The following is a 19066-nucleotide window of genomic DNA, read 5'->3' as shown; positions in this document are numbered from 1 at the left end:
AAAGTACTATTTTTAAAACAGACTTTCCTCCAAAACAAAAGTCTCCTAGATTTTTCTTTTTTTTTTCTTTTTTTTTTTTTTTTTTTGGGGGGGGGGGGTGTGAGAATTTTCTATTCTTGTCTCCTGCACTAGCAATTAACATTAAATTTTTTGAGAGCTGATAATTCTCAGGATCTCACAAATTCAATCTGCTGGCGACAAATGCTTTTGTCATATGTGCACTATATCCACAACTGCGTAATTCTTTTCCTTAACATATGCATCTGAAGCATACTATGGAACCTCCAGGGCTCAGAGTTCTCCTGCACTCAGATTTATCCATAGCCAGAACATGGTACTTTTCACTGCACTTCATTATTAACCAAGTTTTATATTTGTAATATTAAGGCTTCTATTGTGCTTTGCCACACGTAGTCTATGCCATTGCTCCATGTTGATTAGATAAATGTTTGTCCTATCCTACCAGAAAGCAAACAGTGTCCCTATCCCAAATCTTTGCTGGTGAAGCCATGCCTCTTTTATTAAGCTTTGACAGGTCTCACAGCAGTAAGAACACTCAATCAAAAGAAGAGAAACCTCATGAAAACTGCAGTGGGAAAGCAGTGGCTGAATCTACGTACTAGACAGGAGCTCAACATGTCCATGAATACCCAGAAATTCTCCTTAACTACATACAGCACAGTATTACCAATTTGCACTACTTGACTAAAGGTTGGTTAAAAACTTGACAAAAACCACAGTCTGAAGGTTCATTTCTCACTTTAAATACCAAAAAACAACTGAAAGGCAGCCATCCCTTTAATTTATGCTCTATAATAACATTTAGGTTGCATATATCTAATTGTGCTGACTGCCACAGATCCCTTTGTATGACCTTGGACACATAATTTAATCATTCCATGTGTTCATTCTCCTTTTGTCTTACTCCCCAGCACTGAAGACTGGCAACTATCACATCTAAGAGAATAAAGAGAGGAAACTAATGCTATAGGTAGTATTAGTATCTCTCATGTAAACCAATGCCACTTTGGGCTACAAGATCCAGGAGGGCAACTGAAAATGTTGGGTACTTTTGCTTTCCTCTGAATTACCTAAGACCTTAATCAAAGAAATGCAACTTTCAGATACTATTTGTTTAAGAAATGAAATCCTGACATAAGCAATCACCTTGATTTATACTATGGCACATTATACAGGCACTTAGTTCTCCAAAAGGATCTACAAGGCTTAGAGGGCACTGGGAAATGTTGTGTCCTGAAGCATGCAGCAAGACAGATGGAACAGAAGTTTAATGGCGTCGTCTGCTCTAATGTCTATTACTGAATTCCAGGAACAGGACCAGGATGACCCAAGTGATCCTTTTCAGTTCAGCGTTCATTAGTCTTTCCCTCGTGAGTATGATTTAAAAGAAAAAAAGCAAAAGAGCTGATTTCAGCCCTCAGCATACTAGTGTGATTAGGATTATGAGAAAGAGACCATTTTACAAAGCAATTCATGGATTCTTTCCTTCAAATTTCAGAATGCAGCTGGTTTCAAACTCCCAGCTGGCAAAGAGGGGACTTCTCACCGTAAGTACTCTGTCTCAATCAGACACAGATGAGGCAGTGACATGATTATAGGCCTTGGTCAAGTGTTGCAATGCAAGATGATTTATACTAATCAGCATTCTCCAGAATCAGTGCAAAACAAATCCAACACAACTACAGACTTTGAAAGAAGTCTTAGCCACCACGCTTCCTTTTGTCTGAAAATACCATCTTGACAGATGTTAGCCAAGTAATCAGACATTTACATGTAGCACACAACACAGCCTGGCCATCAGAAACATCAGCGGCATCTGTTAAACACCGTCTGTAAACTCCCTCTTGGTGTTCACAGGTTGGTTTTGAGCATAAGGAAAACTTAACATTTCTCAAATTTCAGTGCAGTGGTGCTCTCCGTACCTCCAGAGATTTCCAAGCTGTCAGAAGCCATCCACTGTTATCCATGACAAAAAAACCCCATCTCTGCTCTACTGAACACTGAAATGAAATGCTTATGCTAAGACAGATGTGGAAGTCTCCTGATTTGTGAAGGAATAAACATGGGCTAATATACATGGGCTATTTTAAATCCAGATTAAGCAGCAATTTACGGACAATATAGAGGGCTAAAGAAGAAAAAGGGGATGGGGGAGGTGGATTTGGCTGGCTCCAGCTTTCATGGCACTGTGGCATAGAAACTAGATGCTTTCTTGCTGTGATCTCATGATGGCAACTTCTCTTTCTCTCTCAAGTCTATTTTGATGCCTCAGAGCAAAGTACCAGCCTCTATTTGGCCACTATGTTTTATCTGCACACTGACATATACAAAGAAGGATGTGAGAAAACAATAGAAGAAAGCTAGAAAAGTGTGAAAGAGAGAGAGAAAGAGAGAGAGAAAGAGAGAGAGAAAGAGAGAGAATTTACTGCAGTCAAAACTCTCAGAATAATGGGGTGACTTTGGACCAGATTTCAGTTTGTCTCTCACATTGGATAAAAAGCCAGGTTTCGGACCCCAAACTGGTACTGTTCATGGACACTGATGTATTTAAAATGTTAAAAGCATCTGTTTTGAGACCTTTTAAAAACATAATACATAGGAAGTGGACAGACATTTTGGTCTGCCTACCCTGTATCAAATTCCAGATGACCACATGGTTTAATGCCTCGCATTCACTGACAGCAAAAAAAGGCTCTCCCTTACTGGCCAAATGCGAGCTGTGCCTATGGCTCCAAAAAGGAATCCAAACTGTTCCTCACATCATAAACCATGCCCACGCCAGTTCTATCAGAACATGAGCCTTTTTGCTCACAAACATGATCAGGGTCATTAAGATCCCCTCATTAGCAGAATTTTCTACTGTCTCTGCATTGGCATGGATGGGCTGAGAGAGGGCAGATGCTGGAATCTCCTTTATTCTGCACAGGAGAGCACATAAGCCTGGGGAATATTGGAGGTGTTTTTAATTAATGCAACATAAATAAAACTGCCTGAAAACATAGTGAGGAATAGAGGCTCAGCCTTCTGTAGGTCAAACCCAAAGGCTACATTCGTACCCTAGGACAACTTCATTATCCTCAGCTGAGCTGCACAAGGGATTAATTTAACCCTCAGAAAAGGGTCAAGAGAAACTGGGAGAGGAACAGAATAACCCATTAAAAAGAGCTATAAGAATACGTGTTGATAGAGTTTAGTTCAAATTCCTCCTTACAGCTGCTGTTTTTCGTGCAAGCAGGTACATAGAGTAACATCACCATTTCTATTCTGCTCCATCTGCTGTTGTCAGAGCCCTTTCTTCTATTATATATTCTCAAATGGCTTTTAATTTAAATCATTTATGTTCTCAAAACCCTAAGATCTGGTGAAGTACTGAGGCTTGTTCACCTGTCTACTTGAAATTTTTTCTTTTGTTTCCTTTTAACTAATTCTTAAAATGTATCTGTAAGCCAGAGAACAATTATTTTTTTTTTAATGAAGCTAATTGTTTCAATTGTGGGCCGCAAGCAGTGTTCCTATTCCAGAAGGAGAACACTGTCAGATTCTAAATGTGACTGTGTACCCTAGGTGTAAAATTGTGCAGTAGCTCATAATTGTATGGGCTTCCACTACCAGGCTAGAAAAAGAAAAAAAAAGGGGTGGAGAGACAAAGCATTAACAGCAGAAACATCCTAGGGCTCAGCATTTTTTAAGATCAGGGATGTATTTTTGGTAGCTATTTATATTTTCAATCTTTTCTTCCTTTAAGACGATTGGTTTTTGGTCAGCATGGTGAAGATGCCACATTGTCTTTTATTTGTTTTGATGAACTAAAGCATCCCAATGTAAATGGAAGCATTGGAAAATGTAAATGATACAGAAGTTACTCAAATACTTTTTCCAATCCCAGCACTTGCAGAAACAAGGTGGAAAATACCTCTGTAATAGATACCTAATTGAAGGTGACCTACCTATGGTCTCCAAAACAACATGGCCTATTCTCTCTTCTTCCCCCTCTCTCCTTATTCTTGAGGGTTCCCTCATTCCTTCCTCCCCAGTAAGCCAACTGGCACATCTTCCCATCAAACAGCAAGCCTGCATCTTGCACTGAGAAAGGGGATATGCACAGAAGGAGGAGACACTGGCCTTGGTCGTGGTGGGGGACACCCCAACCATGTAACGACCTGGAACTTTTATGTGACCCAACATTGCTCAACAAACAACTGGCATCACTGGTCTAGATTAAACCTTGACAGCGTCCAGCTACGGACTATCATTTATTTTCACTTCATATAGTATGCTTACCCGAATTTTAGCTCTATCTAACCCAAATTTGGCTCAAACAGTGGTAAAATTGAGTTCTGAAGAAAGATAGCCCTCATTTGGATGCAGTGAGCCAGAAATAAGTTGACAGAACACAAGACACAGTTTCAGGGTTAGCACATAGCATTGGTTACTCCTGCTTCTCTACAAAACCTCTTGTGTTACAGGAAATTTCACATCTCCTTTAAGAAACTAGAATTGTGGTATTTTAACTACAAAAGCATCCTTGGCTAATAAAATGTGTTTACGTCTGTAAACTTTATTGCAGCTCTTTTGCAGGGAAATCTTAACCCTACGGGCTCAAGCCTGTTTTTGCTTGCTCTGAACCACAGAATTGAATCTTCAGTACACTTTTATATCTGCAATATCCCGTTAAGTCAGGACAGTGCTACTGTTCACGGGTGACAGAGGCAGAAAGCCAGGAACCAGGAAGGAAGTTACCCTGCTTGGTTCAAGGTGGTACAACAAATCTGTGGTGGATGGAAGGACTGAAGCAGATTGTGTCAGTTTGATGTAGTCATCAACCACATCATGAGACAGGACTTTCTCCTTTCCTACTTCTCAGAGACACGATGCCTGCCAAATACAAATAATATTTTCTTGCTCAAGGTTGGTCTTAGTGTTTCCACTCTGATATGGCACTCTGATATGAATGTTCTCTCCTCCCTTCACAACACACACTGCCAGCTTGAACAAATCTTGGCATACTGTTCTGCCTTTCCCCACTGTTCACTCTTCTTTGCCGTCAGAGGCTGCAAGGACGTGCACCCAGCTTTCCTCCCTTGGATTTTACTGAGTACTTTCTGGCTATTATTCTGCTCTGGTAAAATTCAGAGCAACTTTAATTCATTTTTCCAGAGCTTTAGAGATAAGTCCCTTTACTAGCTTTCCTAGTTTTAAGGAAGGATACTAAAGATTTCCAGACGAGATGTATCAAATTGGCCTGTATGTAATAGGAAACTTGCAAGCTAGTGTCATGTACATCTGCAGATTGTTCCCATGATATGCTTGGAATGTAGCTTCTAAGTGATCAACTTGGCCAACAGAGAATTTATTATGCCTCTCCAGCTAGAAGTTGAAGCAAATCTGAGTGCCCCCTCATGTCAGTGGAAAGCTACTAGATGGCATCTGTAAACATCTTCAGCCTGACTCCTGACACTTGCTCAGCTGCAAACACAACCACTGGCTTTATTGCATCATCCTGTTATTTTTGCTTCTAAAGTCCTTTATCTTAGGACTGATTTTCTAAAATAAACTAGAAAGGAATGTAAAATGCTATGATTTAGTATTTTAAAAGAGATTCACCTAATTCTGAAGGCTCATTAGCAGCTTCTGGACGAGGAAGGGGTTGCAGAGCAGTATGCCTGAGAACTGGCTCCCATTCTTGTTCTCCCTTATAGCAAACTAGAACATTTAGGGTAGGATATCTGCACTGGAGGTATAATCAGATCATGCTGATATCTGTACGAAATTTTTTGTGGTTACCATGAGGTGTTCTCTCCTATTTACCATGTGGCAAGACAAGCCACATCAAAGCAAAGCACTGGGGGAGACAGTGGACTGCCAGATCAGTGAGCAAAAGTGAACAGCCTGTACAGGAAAGTTCTTTTTCATGATGCTAACTGAGGTTTTGCCAGAGGTGAGACTTCTAAGCAGGGGTGATTTTCATCATCACTGAAGTAAGGCCACCCTCAAAAGACCCTAATAAAAGAATGACATCTAAGCATTACACTGAAACCAACTAATAGACCAGCCTAACTCTTATAGAAGAAAATTCAACAAAATCTAACCACCTGCTAGGTTAAGCCAGTTTCTATTGAAAGACCAGTAACTCCAGTGTGGCTCTTGATGAGAGGAACACAACTGACTGCATGGGGTTGGATTATCATCTTTAGAAATTGGTGGTTAAGGATCCTGAAATATCACAGGATTAAGAGCAGGGCAGACAGAATCTCAGGTGATCAAATGCTCCCATCAAACACAGGTAGTTTAACGTTCCTTTCTATCAACCCCAAAAATACACAAAATAGTGGAAATCTGCAGTTTTTCTTTCTTTTCAAACTTATACTTCTTTATGGTATTTTCAGAACTCCTTCTCAAGACTGATAACAGCAGGGAAATAACTTGATTAGTAGGTAATATCTTTATGTTGTTTTACAGCCTTGTTTCACTTAAACATTTTTCAGTATGGCATATGTATAAAACTACTTTTTGTGGAGATGCCTTTAAAATCTGCCTAGAATCCCATGAAAAATTAAAATTACCTGGAAAAACACAGATCTGCATCTTCTGCAAAAATTTACATTTCCAGTGAAGATCCTGTGAGTTGTATTAGTAAAAAGTCTTGTAGGACTACAGAGCAAACTAAAAGGTGATGTAAGCCCAGACTATTTATAACATCTATACACACAGAGACAACCATTTTTCTTCTTGCATCAGTAATGGCAAGCATCCTAGTTATCTTCTCCTACTACATAAATCTGGATTTCCCATTAATTTCTAATTGGATGCATGCATACTAATGTCATATTGAAAAAACTCTCCCATCTGCAAGACCAAGGGACTCAGCTTTCTTAAGAAACTTCTTACACTTTTCAAAGTAGCTCAAATCATGTTTGGATAACACTTGCATATTGGAGTAATACCACTCAAGTCCACATAATGGCTCCTGTGACTAATTCTGCTTAGCACAACAGAGAACTACAAAATTTGTTATTAAGCAACCCATTCTTAGACATAAATTAAATGTGCTTTATCTCCTCTCTGTCTCATGTACCTAGGGAAAAATCGAAGAAACAGAGAACTAAATTGTAAAAACTGTAAATAAGACCTTTTTTTTTAAATATATACAGTAACTAAAGCAGTATCCTTTCTGGACATTTCATCAAGACTTGTGCCAGTACCCTGCAGAGTTAAAATAAATGTAAAACATTACAGCCAGAATTGAAGAGCTAAGCATTCACAGCAGGGCTTGATTGTCAACCTACCATGATCTAAAGCACACACGTCTACTTCTGCTGAGTCAATGTAGTTTTAAAAATAATGGATTCTTTTTTTAGAAAAAAAGATTCCCTAGGTCTTCAGGGCTGTTAAGGTTAGCATGGACTATTTATAGGCATCAATGAAAAGGAAGAAATCTTACTTTGCTCTCCTACTGTTTGCCGCTGGTAAGAGTAGCTTGCAGGTTTTCTGCAAAATCTCTGTCATATCTTGACAAAACTGGAATTATCAACAGGGGACAATTGCATGGCAGCAAGATAAATCAGTGGTAATACAGAATGACTTGGAAGGATGAAACAATTTGATTGACTGTGCTGCTGGACTGTAGCAGCCAGCTTGGCTACAAGCACGCACTTTCTCTTCCTTTCTCCCTGCATCCCGAGAGCAGAGCAAGTAACAAGCTGTTATCCCTGATGGAACATTCTTTTTTGTTATATCAGTTATCAAAATTGTTACTTCTTTTGTGACTGACTCACACAGAGCTCTCTGACATCTCTCATTTTCTTTAGGAGGAGATGCTCTTTGACTGACTTCATGGTACAATTTGACCACTTCAGCCCAGGAGGAATTCAACCCCGTAATTCTGGGGACCAGCCTAAAACTGATGGGAGTTCTAGCACTTGTTTCAACATGGTCAAGGTTTTGCCTTCTGGACTGGTGCTCCTTTTAAGCAGCTCTTGAGTTTGCACCCTGATCATGATGTTCATACAAGCAATGAATAATGCTGAGGTGACCAGAATCGTGAAGCAGGACCACTGTACTCTGCCCTAAAAGTGCCCCACAACCTGCTGGGTTCACCTTTTATGGGTGCTCTGTGGCACTGGTGACACGTAGATGCTCCAAATGGGCTGTGGCATCAGAGATGCACAATGCCCTTGCTAGGTTAAATGGTTTGTCAGCAGTAATGATGAGAACACCAGATCAAAGGGATGATCTGAAAGGACTGGGATTCAGGCCCAGGTGTCTGCCTGTGCAGGAGATCATGATGAAATGTGCACATTTCTTCACAATCCCAAGAACCACACAGTGTGATTATCTGCTCCAAACTGCAATAACCTCTAGGATTTTGGTGCAATAAAGCCTTTAAATCATAGTTTAGGCAAACTTCTGGATCAGCAACTGAGCTCTGGCATTTAAGTTTAAAATCATAGAATTAGCTGTGGGGCTTTCTTATACTTTTCACATTACAAATCTGTCATTCATCTCTCTGACTGAAAAACCTCCAAATTTCATTCAATTACTAGTACCCAATAACAGTTAACAGAATTAGAAAGGTGTCTCTTTTATTCTTTGTTGAAACCTGACAGAACGTCCCAAAAAATCTGACACAATCCAGCAACTGTTTTTCTTACCAGGTCAGTGATAAACAATAATGGTCAGGACTGTATGCCTGAAGCACTTGATATTTACTCCACCAAAGACATTCTTAGACAGAAAGTTTTTTGCTTATACCTTAAATATGTAATACAAATTCAAAGCCTTGAAATTCACTGGGCTAGAACCTTTAGCAATGAAAATTGTTATTGGGATTGGTGCAAAGTTCATTCTGGAGTAGATGCCCATGACTTTTGAATGATGGAAATCCTGCATGCAGAGGTGAACTGATACATAATTTCATGCATGAAAAAGCAGAACTTATTTTAAGACTCACTTGTACCTATTCAGTACCATCAGAAATGAGCATAATTCCACTTGCCATTGAAAATGGAACTTGTGACATTCTAAGCATAATGGCAAAACACTGTTGCTGTTTGAGATAGGGTGATAATTTGAATAGGGGATTTTAAAAGGTAAGTTGGGAAGTGAGAACAAAGGAATTTACTTGTGAAACTGCTGTGAATAGACTTTCCATTCTTCTATTAAATATTTAACTGGGTTATAGTAGCATTTAAAGGCAGAAAAATTCAAGACCAACTATTAACATATAAATATAACCCAGCTCCTCACTGCAGTTACAAAGCATCAGAAGTGTTCCTAACTCAAGCCTTTTCTTATTTACTCTATGCACCAAAGCAACTGGTGGTGCAAAAGTGAGAGGTTTCACAGACATTCTGTATGTCTTTGCAGCCGCAGCTATTCCTAAGCACGACCCTGAGGGCTTAAACAGACAACAAAGAGTCTCACATTTGGGAGGCTCCCCTTTCTGAAAGATGAGAGAAGCTTCTGTTGGCCAAGTGGCTTAATTCCAGCCTCCAAAAGGTGAGTATGGGGAAGGGGAGAGGAGAAGATGCCTTGCGAGGGCATAGCAAAAATCAGGAGGGAAGCCTCGTTGATCTACAGTCCTTCCCTTCCCTGTGGCTAGGGCCACAGATACATTTTAACTGCTTGTGTTGAACACAAGAACGGTGAGGAAGTTTTCTTGTAGGACAAGGTTCTTCCATACACAACACTCCTCAGCACCATGCTCAATTATCTGATGCGGAGGTGATAACCTTGTGGTGCTGCCAAAAACTGGGACACGCTTCCCTTGTAGGGCACTCAAAGCTTTAGCTCCAGCACGTTCTGGCACATCCCAGCTGGCTGAAAGCCAGGGGCTCTGCTGTGGCTGGTTGTGCTGAGGCAAGGGAGCAACACAGCAAAACACACACGTTGACTCTGCTGCGCCTTTTGCTGATGATCCCTCCACACAGAGGAAGGACAAGCACTGCAAAGCCTTCCTGGTGCTTTCACACAGGACAGCAAGAAATACGAGCACACAAACAGAGCTGCATTTCTCAATCTGCAGACACTTCCTCTCAGTCCTCCAGGACGTATCTGCCAGAGCAGGGATAAATCTATACCTTTGCCAGAAAAATGGTGGAAACTGGGAAAAACACCACACCTTGATGAGGGGCTGCAATGGTAGAATGAAATAACACCACACTTTGCAGTGGCTTCTGTTAGGCACCAGGCAGAAACCCCAGTCTAAAGTTAGAACCTTATTAACTTTCGTGGCAAAGCACTTGCAGAGCTATATTTGTAGGGATCTAGAAAATCTATTTTTGTTTATGTTTGCAAGTCTGTTTAATCAGCTTGGTGAAGCTAACCAATAAAGAAACGTTCTGCAGCTATCCTGAAAGTCTTCCCTTCGCTTCCAAGATCCGTGGGTTCATGTCTTTCATAAATGTGAACTCATTCAAATCTTTTCACAATTTCCCCCACTTTTTTTTATATATCCATTTCTTTCTCACGGGTGTCAGAATACAATAACAGCTTTGATCTTATTGGAGACAACTATATGTGGGTAGATGCTTTTTCTTGAAATGCAGACTGGGAGTAGATCCAGAGGTCAAGCCAGAAGGTTACATATATTTGAAAACCTCACTTAAAGAAAATCCCTTTGTGTGGCTTCTAATATGCCTCTGAATGTGAGTCTTGAAACACCTAGCTGTGAATGCTGCTCTCTGTATCATGATGTTCCAAGTCTTAAAAAAATTGAATTTCAAAGAGAAGGGAAGACTAAGAAAGTTGGGTTTGTAGCTATGGAACAAGCACTTTTTTTGCCACATCAAAAGCTCTGATAAAAGCAGTCCAGTGATTCAGGATAAGAGCATATTATTTGATGTATTAATTCGGCAGTGGGCTAGCACTAGTAAGAAGATCTCCTTTTTCACCCCATTACAAGATTGCTTTTGTGCGTTACAGAGAAGTTTAAAATGCCCAAGATAGAGCTAATCAAAGTTCTAGTTTAGACGAAGATGTCATGCATGTCCTCTGAGGTCTGATTTTCACATGCTTTTTTGAAACCACTGAATTCCTAAGTTGCAAAACCTGGTAGAATTTTGTGAAGGCCACAAAAAATGGATCCATGCCCGGCAGACTTTTGAAAATGCTGAAGGTTTATTGCAAAATGTATGGATTCTGCAAGTTACCAAAACCAAGGATGCATAACTGAATGAATATTTTCATATTCAGAATGAATATCACAACCCTTACTGTACTGAAACTTTATTTAATTTGGGTGAGGTATATATGCAGATGATGCTACACTGGGAAGTGTAAGTATGGAAGACAAAACACCGGAAAGTTACATGGCCTCTCATTCTGGAAAAAGAACTTTAAATTGAGCCTCTCTGACACAAAGTCAATGTTCCTTCCCATCATTATGCTTCTCCTCACAGAAGCATGTGTCTAAGGGGGGCTGTAGTTCCTAAGGATGGGGAATGTAAGGTGTGTGAGCTTTTTCTTAACAGATGCTCCAAGAGAAGGAAGTACCAGCAATACGACCTCAAGAGAAAGGGAGTTAATAAAAACTTCTGCTTGTGGCCATCAGTACTGCTATCCCCACTTTTCTTTTCTGAAGAAGCAGCAGGTGTAGGAGAGGGGATGGGATTTCATTAAAGTATTCTAGTTTTCTGGAAGATATCAAGTCAAAATATAGAAAGAATGTACAATTTTTTTCTTTTACATTTTTGCATCTAAAAAAAGCAGTAAAAAGCAGTGGTTCGTAGTTGTGGGTTTTTGAAGAGACAAAATAAGTGAGATCCATAAAAGCAGCACACTTGGATGGGGAAAGACATGCTTCCAGGAGCCTGTGCTGGGCTGAACTCTAACTTCAAATGATAACATACACGAGGTAGTGGCACACGATTCCTCTTTATGAGAGTAGTCCTGAACTCCTGCCAAAAATCTCTCTATATGCCACTTAGTGCTTCAAGACAAGAAGAATAATGACAGGTCTATAAAATCTGCTGGAATTGACAGTTCTTATTGTTCTGAAAAGTTTTCGTGACGCACAGGAATTTTCAGATTAGCACTGCACAATGTTGAACAAAATGGGTGTCAAGCAAATCAATGGGCTTTTCACAAGTCACAAGTCTTTGTTTTACTGCTGTTCCACTTTTATTCTGTGCTTGGTGTTGCTTTGTTGTGTGCATGTGCCATTTGAGATGTGAGTGTGCATGCACTGAACAGGGAGTGAGAGCTTTCCATGGCATGATGTTCCATGTAAGCAAGTCTTAGCATGGAGAAACTTTTCCTAAAAAACTTGGGCGTTTTTTTTTTGCAGACACAAAAATAAGGAACTCTTTATATTTGTGTGGTTAGTCTCAACTGGAGTTACAACTGTCTTCAATTCATTTGGAGGTGAACATATCGAGCCACCTTGTTATACCTGTGTGTAAAAATTTGTACCTACTCACTTGAATAATGGGGTGAAAACCAAACACATCTGAGGCAAAACTGAAGACTGATGGCTCTAGCATCTCTTTATCTAGAACATGAATGACCATCAGGGCGTTTGTAACTGAAGGAGGGAAATAATGAAACATTCAAATTTGATATCTCTGGACACTTATAAAAGATCAGAATTTCTGCTCTATGCTTCCAGTATAGACTAACATATGAGTATGAGGCTCTACAAGCAGATAAAGGATAACCAAAACAAAACTTGTGGAATGCCTATTCCACTTAGGTTTTCAATATTACTGTCACTGAGGCAAATAGAAAGAAAAAATTAACCCTCTGCCTTTGTGAAAATCTCTCTCTTCCAAGAAAAATATAAGCATAAGACTGAAGATCAGATCAATGCCTGGTGGCATCTCGTGTAAGTCAATGGAGCTATGCCAATTTGGTCTGGCACCAAGCATTTTAGAAGACATATGAGCCCATCAAACCAAGTGTTTTCCAATGCAACCAATTAAAGCTACCCCAAGATAGCATTTTTTTCAGCTTCTGCATCCTCCCAACTGCTGCCAGCATGCCACAGCTCTCACTGAAGCCTACTCACTCCTCTGTTGCTGGAACTCTTATAGCCTGGGAATTTGAAATGCCTCTCCCACATAGATCCTCCCCAAGCACTAACGACGAGCAACCGTTCTCTGCACCATCAGGTCAAAAATCTAATGCAAGCATGGCTCTGACTGCAACACGAGCTTTTCCACCTCAGGCACCACTGTGGTTTGAAGCCCTCAGACAGACTGATCCAGTGCTTAGCAGTTATACGCTGTCTCCCTCGCTCCCTCCCCCCCAGTCTCCTCCTTTTATCTGCTAATGCACAGGGATAGACAAAAAAATCCCTTCAAACAAGGTTATGGGAGAGAGAGGAACTCTATCACATACGGTATTTGCCTAACACTGGTGACTAGATTTGAGAGGTTTGTGTTGTTTGAACTATATCCCTGGAGTGCTAACAAGAATTAAAATATCATCTTAAGAGTTGCAGTGACCTTAAAAGACAATGTTCTCCTAGGCTTTCACCATCAGCAATCAGAAAATAAAGCAGAAGGCAGTAGGGATGGAATTAAAAACCCTCAAAGGTGCAATTAAGCTTCATTTTGATGCATCCCAAAGGTGTTCAAAATGACCAGCCTGGAGCTGGGAACAACCCATGCCCAGGTGTGCAAGGGTCCAAGCTTTCTCACAGGTTTTTATGGAGTATCTCAGCCTAGATCAAAGCATCCACCTTCAAGATGGGGAGTGGGCACATCTCTTTGCCTAGACTGCCGTATGCAATGGGATTTTCAGCTACACCAGTGCTAAGTAAATACAAATGAATGATACAAGACCCTGGGGAAGGTGACATAGCAGCAAAATACCTTCTTCATTAAAAAAGAAAATTCATTCTTGGCACTTTCATCACTGCCAAACAAAAATAAGTATTGCAATAAGAGCTAACAGTTATCTCTTTTTTGCATACCTTAGGAAAATGCATTTTTTCTAAGCCCAGTGGCATAGGATGCCTGGGGCCATCATTTCAATAAAAGGCGACCCAAACACCCCTGGGAAACACAGGGAAGAGTGACTTATATCTGTGTCTTCAGAAAAAGCAATAACTCAAGCTTAATAAGGGGTCCCTCCTGCGTTTGTGATACATTGGGTTAAACACCCAAAACTACACAGAGGAGCTTTACACAGCTTTCATCAACAGACACTCTTCCTGTATTGATGCACAGAATTCTATGTTCTGTAATTTTTTAAAATTTATATTGATCCAGCAGTTCTTGAAAACACTGACAATTCTTTTTTTGGCATCAACTCTGAGGCAATGCTGATTCCTTTAACTGGAGGGATAAGCTCCACGTACACACCTTCCTGCCACAACTTGCAAGGCAAAAGCAAAGCTCACCAGCTTTTAAACCGTATCAAAAAAAATTTACACCCTCAGCCTGAGATTCCCAGGCAGCAATGGGACTTCTCAGCAGTTCCTAATGCTGGGAAATGAAGCTGTGCTTTAAGTTCTAAAATGAACACAAGACACCAAAAAATGGATCCCTAAAACGCAGCCAGCTTCATAAGATGTTTGCACCCAGTTTGGTTACTATAAAATTCGTGATACACTTGACTAGCTCAGGCACAGGGTGAAAATACAAAAAAGGTGTTTCTAAATCTTTTTCTTCCCATTTCTGCTGTTTCTTCTATGTATTTCCACAAACCAGGTAAGATAACTAAGTCTCTGAGAGGGTTAAGCAGAGACAACTGTGAGCTCCATGCAGCAAAGCTCCCTGTCATAATAAAACATGAACAATGCTGAGCTGAATTCATGGCTGGTGTAACTGAAGTAACCCCAGAGGGTTACAGAGGGACAGATTTGCACACACACTTCCCTCCCCTTTCTAAATATACTGTTTCTGCTTTACAGAATCAAAAGCAGAGTCCCAACAGGCAAAGGAATCAACTTCTAACACATGCCCCACAATGGTGAAAAAGGAAACTCTCCACACTTCTCACATACCCACAGGTTTCATAAACATAAGAAAGCTTTTGAATTAAATGCATTTTTAAAAGCCTTCGAAGAAGAAGAAATCAATTTGAAAAAAAGAGAAAAGGAACACGAAGGGTAGGAAAAACAGTGACTTTTTTGTGCTGAACACAGTGATGAATGATGAGCAACTTGTGTTTTCTTGGCTCAGGGTCTGAACTGGCGTTTGACAAACCACTGTAATAACATACCTGTTATTATTATACCGACACCACAAACGCTGGTGGCTACATGTGGGCACCCCAGACTTTTGTGGCTGAGATATTCTGTTCCATGTGGTTTGCTTTCCTTTTCAAACACAGGGGTGATCTGAAACACCCCGAAGAACACAGCATCCTTCCACAGACTAGCCTTAATTAGGCTAAAAAATCGCCCAAGGCAATGCAAACAGCTAACTAGTTTGTCCGATGCCTGAAACCATTTGGAAGAACGCATCTCGCCACACGCGAAACAAAACCGAGGAATCCTTCACGCCATTTACAGTTGTACCTAATTTGCTTTTGCCATTCCTCGACACCATTAATCGCTCCATGCCCAGGCTGAAATAGCAAGATAAAGTACACGGATCTACTTACAGAGATCTCGTAGCTCCATCGTTCCCGATGACAAATTCACCTCCCACACGGCAGCGAGCGAATGACTTAATGCTGCTTTTCGCGGGCGGCCCCGTGCGCACGGGCAGCGGCAGGTGGTCCGTGGCGAGGCTCTCCGCGGAGACCCGCGCCCGGCGCAGCCATGTGAGAGGCGCTGCCCCGCGGCCGCGCACCTTTGCCCGCTGCGCTGCCCGCGCCCCGCGCGTAGCTCCGCTTATGTGCCGGGCGCCCGGCGGGCTCCCATTGGCACGGGCGGGCGGCGGCAGCCAATGGCAGCCCACTCCCGCGGCAGGGAAACTCCTGCCCGCTTATTTAGCATCTCGGGAGACCGTATTTCCGAGGGAGAGCGCCGCTTCCCTCGCATCCTGCCATCGCACGGCGGGGATGAATAGATCAGAGATCTCCGGCTCTGGGGCTCCCCCTCCCCGCCCGCTCCTTTTGTCCCAGGGCCCGGCGCTCACCCAGAGGCAGCGCTGATGGGGACCCGGCACCCGGGTCCACCTTGGCGGGGGCCGCGGGGGAGCGCGCCGGAGCTCCACAATTACTCGCTCCATCGCCATGGAAACAGCCTGGATGCAGCGGGCTGGATTTGTGTAGCACATCTGCTGCCAGGCTCATAATCAACTGCAATCTCATCTTTTTTCCCTCTGCTCTCGCTGCTTATTTCATTGTGAGTTTGCTCTCTCTTTTCGTACATGCTGGGAAAGTACATGCAGACAGAGCTGTGTACGTGTTGACTTTCTCCCTGTGCAAACACACCACACACACACAACACACACGTGTGCACATACCCCAAATTCACTTGTACACATGCATATGCTAAGGAGGTACACTCCCTGTGTACCCACATCATGGAATCACAGAATAGTTAAAGATCATCTAGATCCATCCCCCCTGCCATAGGCAGGGATATCTTTTACGAGTGCTGGTTGCTTGAAGTCCCATCCAACCTGGCCTTGAACACTCCCAGGGATGGGGCATCCACAGCTTCTCTGGCAGTCTGTCCCAGTGCCTCACTACCCTCACAGTAAAGAATTTCTTCCTAATATCTAATCTAAATCAACACTCTTTCACTTTAAGGCCATTAGCCCTTGTCGTGTCACTCCATGCCCATGCAAAAAGTCCCTCTCCAGCTAAGGAAAGTGCTCCAATGTCTCCCTGAGAGGTGCTCCAGCCCTCTGATCATCTTCTTGGCCCCACTTTGGACTTGCTCTAACAAATAATACACCTTATGCACATTTCAGCTTTAATTAACTGACCAGCAGAAGACAAGACTACTGTCAAAATACTGTATTTTGTTTTCCAGTTCCATATATTGTATCTCTCCAAAACAAGGTGAAAATCTCAGACAGCTATTTGGAAACCTCCAAAAATGCATCTGGCACCCACAGACAGTGACCTGCATCTTCAAGCAGCTAATTCTACACTGGGCATTTCCTGTCCTGTTAGGGCCTAATGAAACACATCACTAGGAAATCTTATTGCACAAAAGGGTTGCTACTCACTGACAAAAAATCCGTCCTGACCTCTGACAATATAAGGAAGGAGAGATGATTAGAAGAAAAGAACACTGGAGAGAGAGACAAGATTCCCAAGCCAACAATGCAGCAGCAAAGGAAAAGTTTGGCAGTTGGGGGTATTTTCTGGCTGCTCCTCAGACTTTTTTGGGGACAACTGAAAAAAAATCTTTCATTCTTTCCATGTTCCTGTTACTGAAACTGCAAGATGAGGAGAAAAGTCAAGTTCATGCATTTATATTAAAAAGATAACCTCAGACAGACCATGAGACACTGACATACTATCATTATGGTGTTAAGAAAGAATTTCAGATGGAAAAAAAATGAGGATACATTCCTTTTTCAGGAACCCTTACTTGCATTTATTTAACTAAAAGAAAAAGAATAAAAAAATGAAAGCTCTTCTTAAAAAACCTCAACATTTCTGTATTGCACTAGTAACAGAAATCCACTCCATTTGCCATGGTAAATAGAAGCATTTTAAAATGCACCATGACAGAGACTTGCAGGTAGATTCATCTCCTTGTACAATAAAGGCCACTCTCTGATAAATGTCTTCTACCTGTGTCTAACCCAGAGTCCAGGAAGGTCTTCCAAGCCTCTTGGTCTAGTGCTCAGGAGCAAGGCCATAACAGAGAGCTACAGCAGAGATTTGGCTTTTCAGGCCATCTGTGACTCAACTATAATTCTTGACATAGAAGTGAGCTTCTGAGAGAACTGTATTTGTAATGGCTGAGGATGCTGTAAGGGTCCACTTCTGGCAATGCTGTACCTTCAGCTTTTCATTTGCCTTTGGAGCAGCACCATCACTATACGGATTACCCTGAGCTTGCCAGCTTTTGCGGTCATTCTTTCAGTCTTGAAATATTAAACTGTGGAAAGATATTCAGTGTGCATTTTTAAGGGAATGAGGTCTAATTAAAAAGCCTAGATTTGCTGACAGAACTTGCTGTGGAAGAAAGCAATCTGTCCAGTTCCATCCCTCTCCCACTCCTCCTTGCACCTAAATCACACAGGGGAGAGGGTGGTCTGAGAGTGTGGAGCATGCTCTGTCATTTGTCTGTGAATGGTGAAACACTTCAGCAGTTCCAAGGTTATTTTTGCTAGCTGTTATTGTCATGTCATGGACTGGATGCATTGTCAATATGTAGAGCTTAAAATAATCATGCAAACCAACAATAAATGTTTCAATGCTACTGTACAATGAAAACCAAATGGCACATCCCTAGAAGGTCTCTACAATTAATTTTTTAAGCCAAAACTAAATTGAAGAGGTTCCTTATGAAATACATTGTTCCTTTCTGTTATGTGATGCACAGAGTTCAAAACTCTTCATGAGGCTGTGCTTTGCTAAACAAAACCCCACTGCAATAAAAAAAATAAAAAAAAAACGATTAGCAGTGCAACTTTGATGTATCTGGAGAAACTTTCCCTTGGTCCAGTTTCCAAAACTCCCATCTGCATTTCACATGCTCACAGGGAAAAGATTGTGTCCCAGATTAGGGCAACCAGTCAAGAACTCAGAAGACACATTTTTAAGGTCTTTCCTTTCATAGGAAAGGAGCAGAAGTGACAGAGATCTCTGCTTCTGACAACAGCAAGCCACTAGATTTAAGGTTATGAAATCTCACCTTTGTCACTTTCTTTCCTTAGTAAACTCCCCTGCAAATTGCATTTCTTTTCTTCACAAGGTTGTGTTGTGAGAATAAACACACTAAGTATTTCACTGCAATCTAAAAAGCAGGACAAGACACAGACACCTAAGAAAGCTTTTAAGGGAGATCAAAAATTCAAGGCTAGAAAAATCCAGGCATTTTCAAAGCAGCATAATAAATAAGATTTGTGAAAAAATCTTCTAAGATAGGAGGATAAAATGATGCTGTTTAACCAGAAGGATAAAAGATTTCCAGGAAGGCTTCACACCAAAGCTGCTACTTGTCAATCCGACAGCAGCTCCT

The 19066-nt window shown here is 41.4% G+C and overlaps 1 protein-coding gene across 5 annotated transcripts in view; it reads right to left on the bottom strand.

Moving 5' to 3' along the window:
- Window positions 1-19066, bottom strand: part of ELMO1 (engulfment and cell motility 1) — a 305196-nt gene that overhangs the window by 65631 nt on the left and 220499 nt on the right. Inside the window, exon 1 of one of the 5 annotated variants that reach the window (XM_010398719.4) lies at window positions 15574-16063. The exons of the other annotated variants lie outside the window; for them this stretch is intronic. The gene's annotated coding sequence lies outside the window, so the exon portion shown is untranslated. Of the gene's footprint in view, window positions 1-15573; window positions 16064-19066 lie in introns of those variants that run through there. 5 annotated transcript variants of the gene reach the window in all.

This window comes from Corvus cornix, chromosome 2 (assembly GCF_000738735.6).
Source record: "Corvus cornix cornix isolate S_Up_H32 chromosome 2, ASM73873v5, whole genome shotgun sequence".
NCBI classification, from domain to species: domain Eukaryota; kingdom Metazoa; phylum Chordata; class Aves; order Passeriformes; family Corvidae; genus Corvus; species Corvus cornix.
The sequence above is the reverse complement of the archived record's forward strand: the minus strand, read 5'-3'. Positions and strand labels throughout refer to the sequence as shown.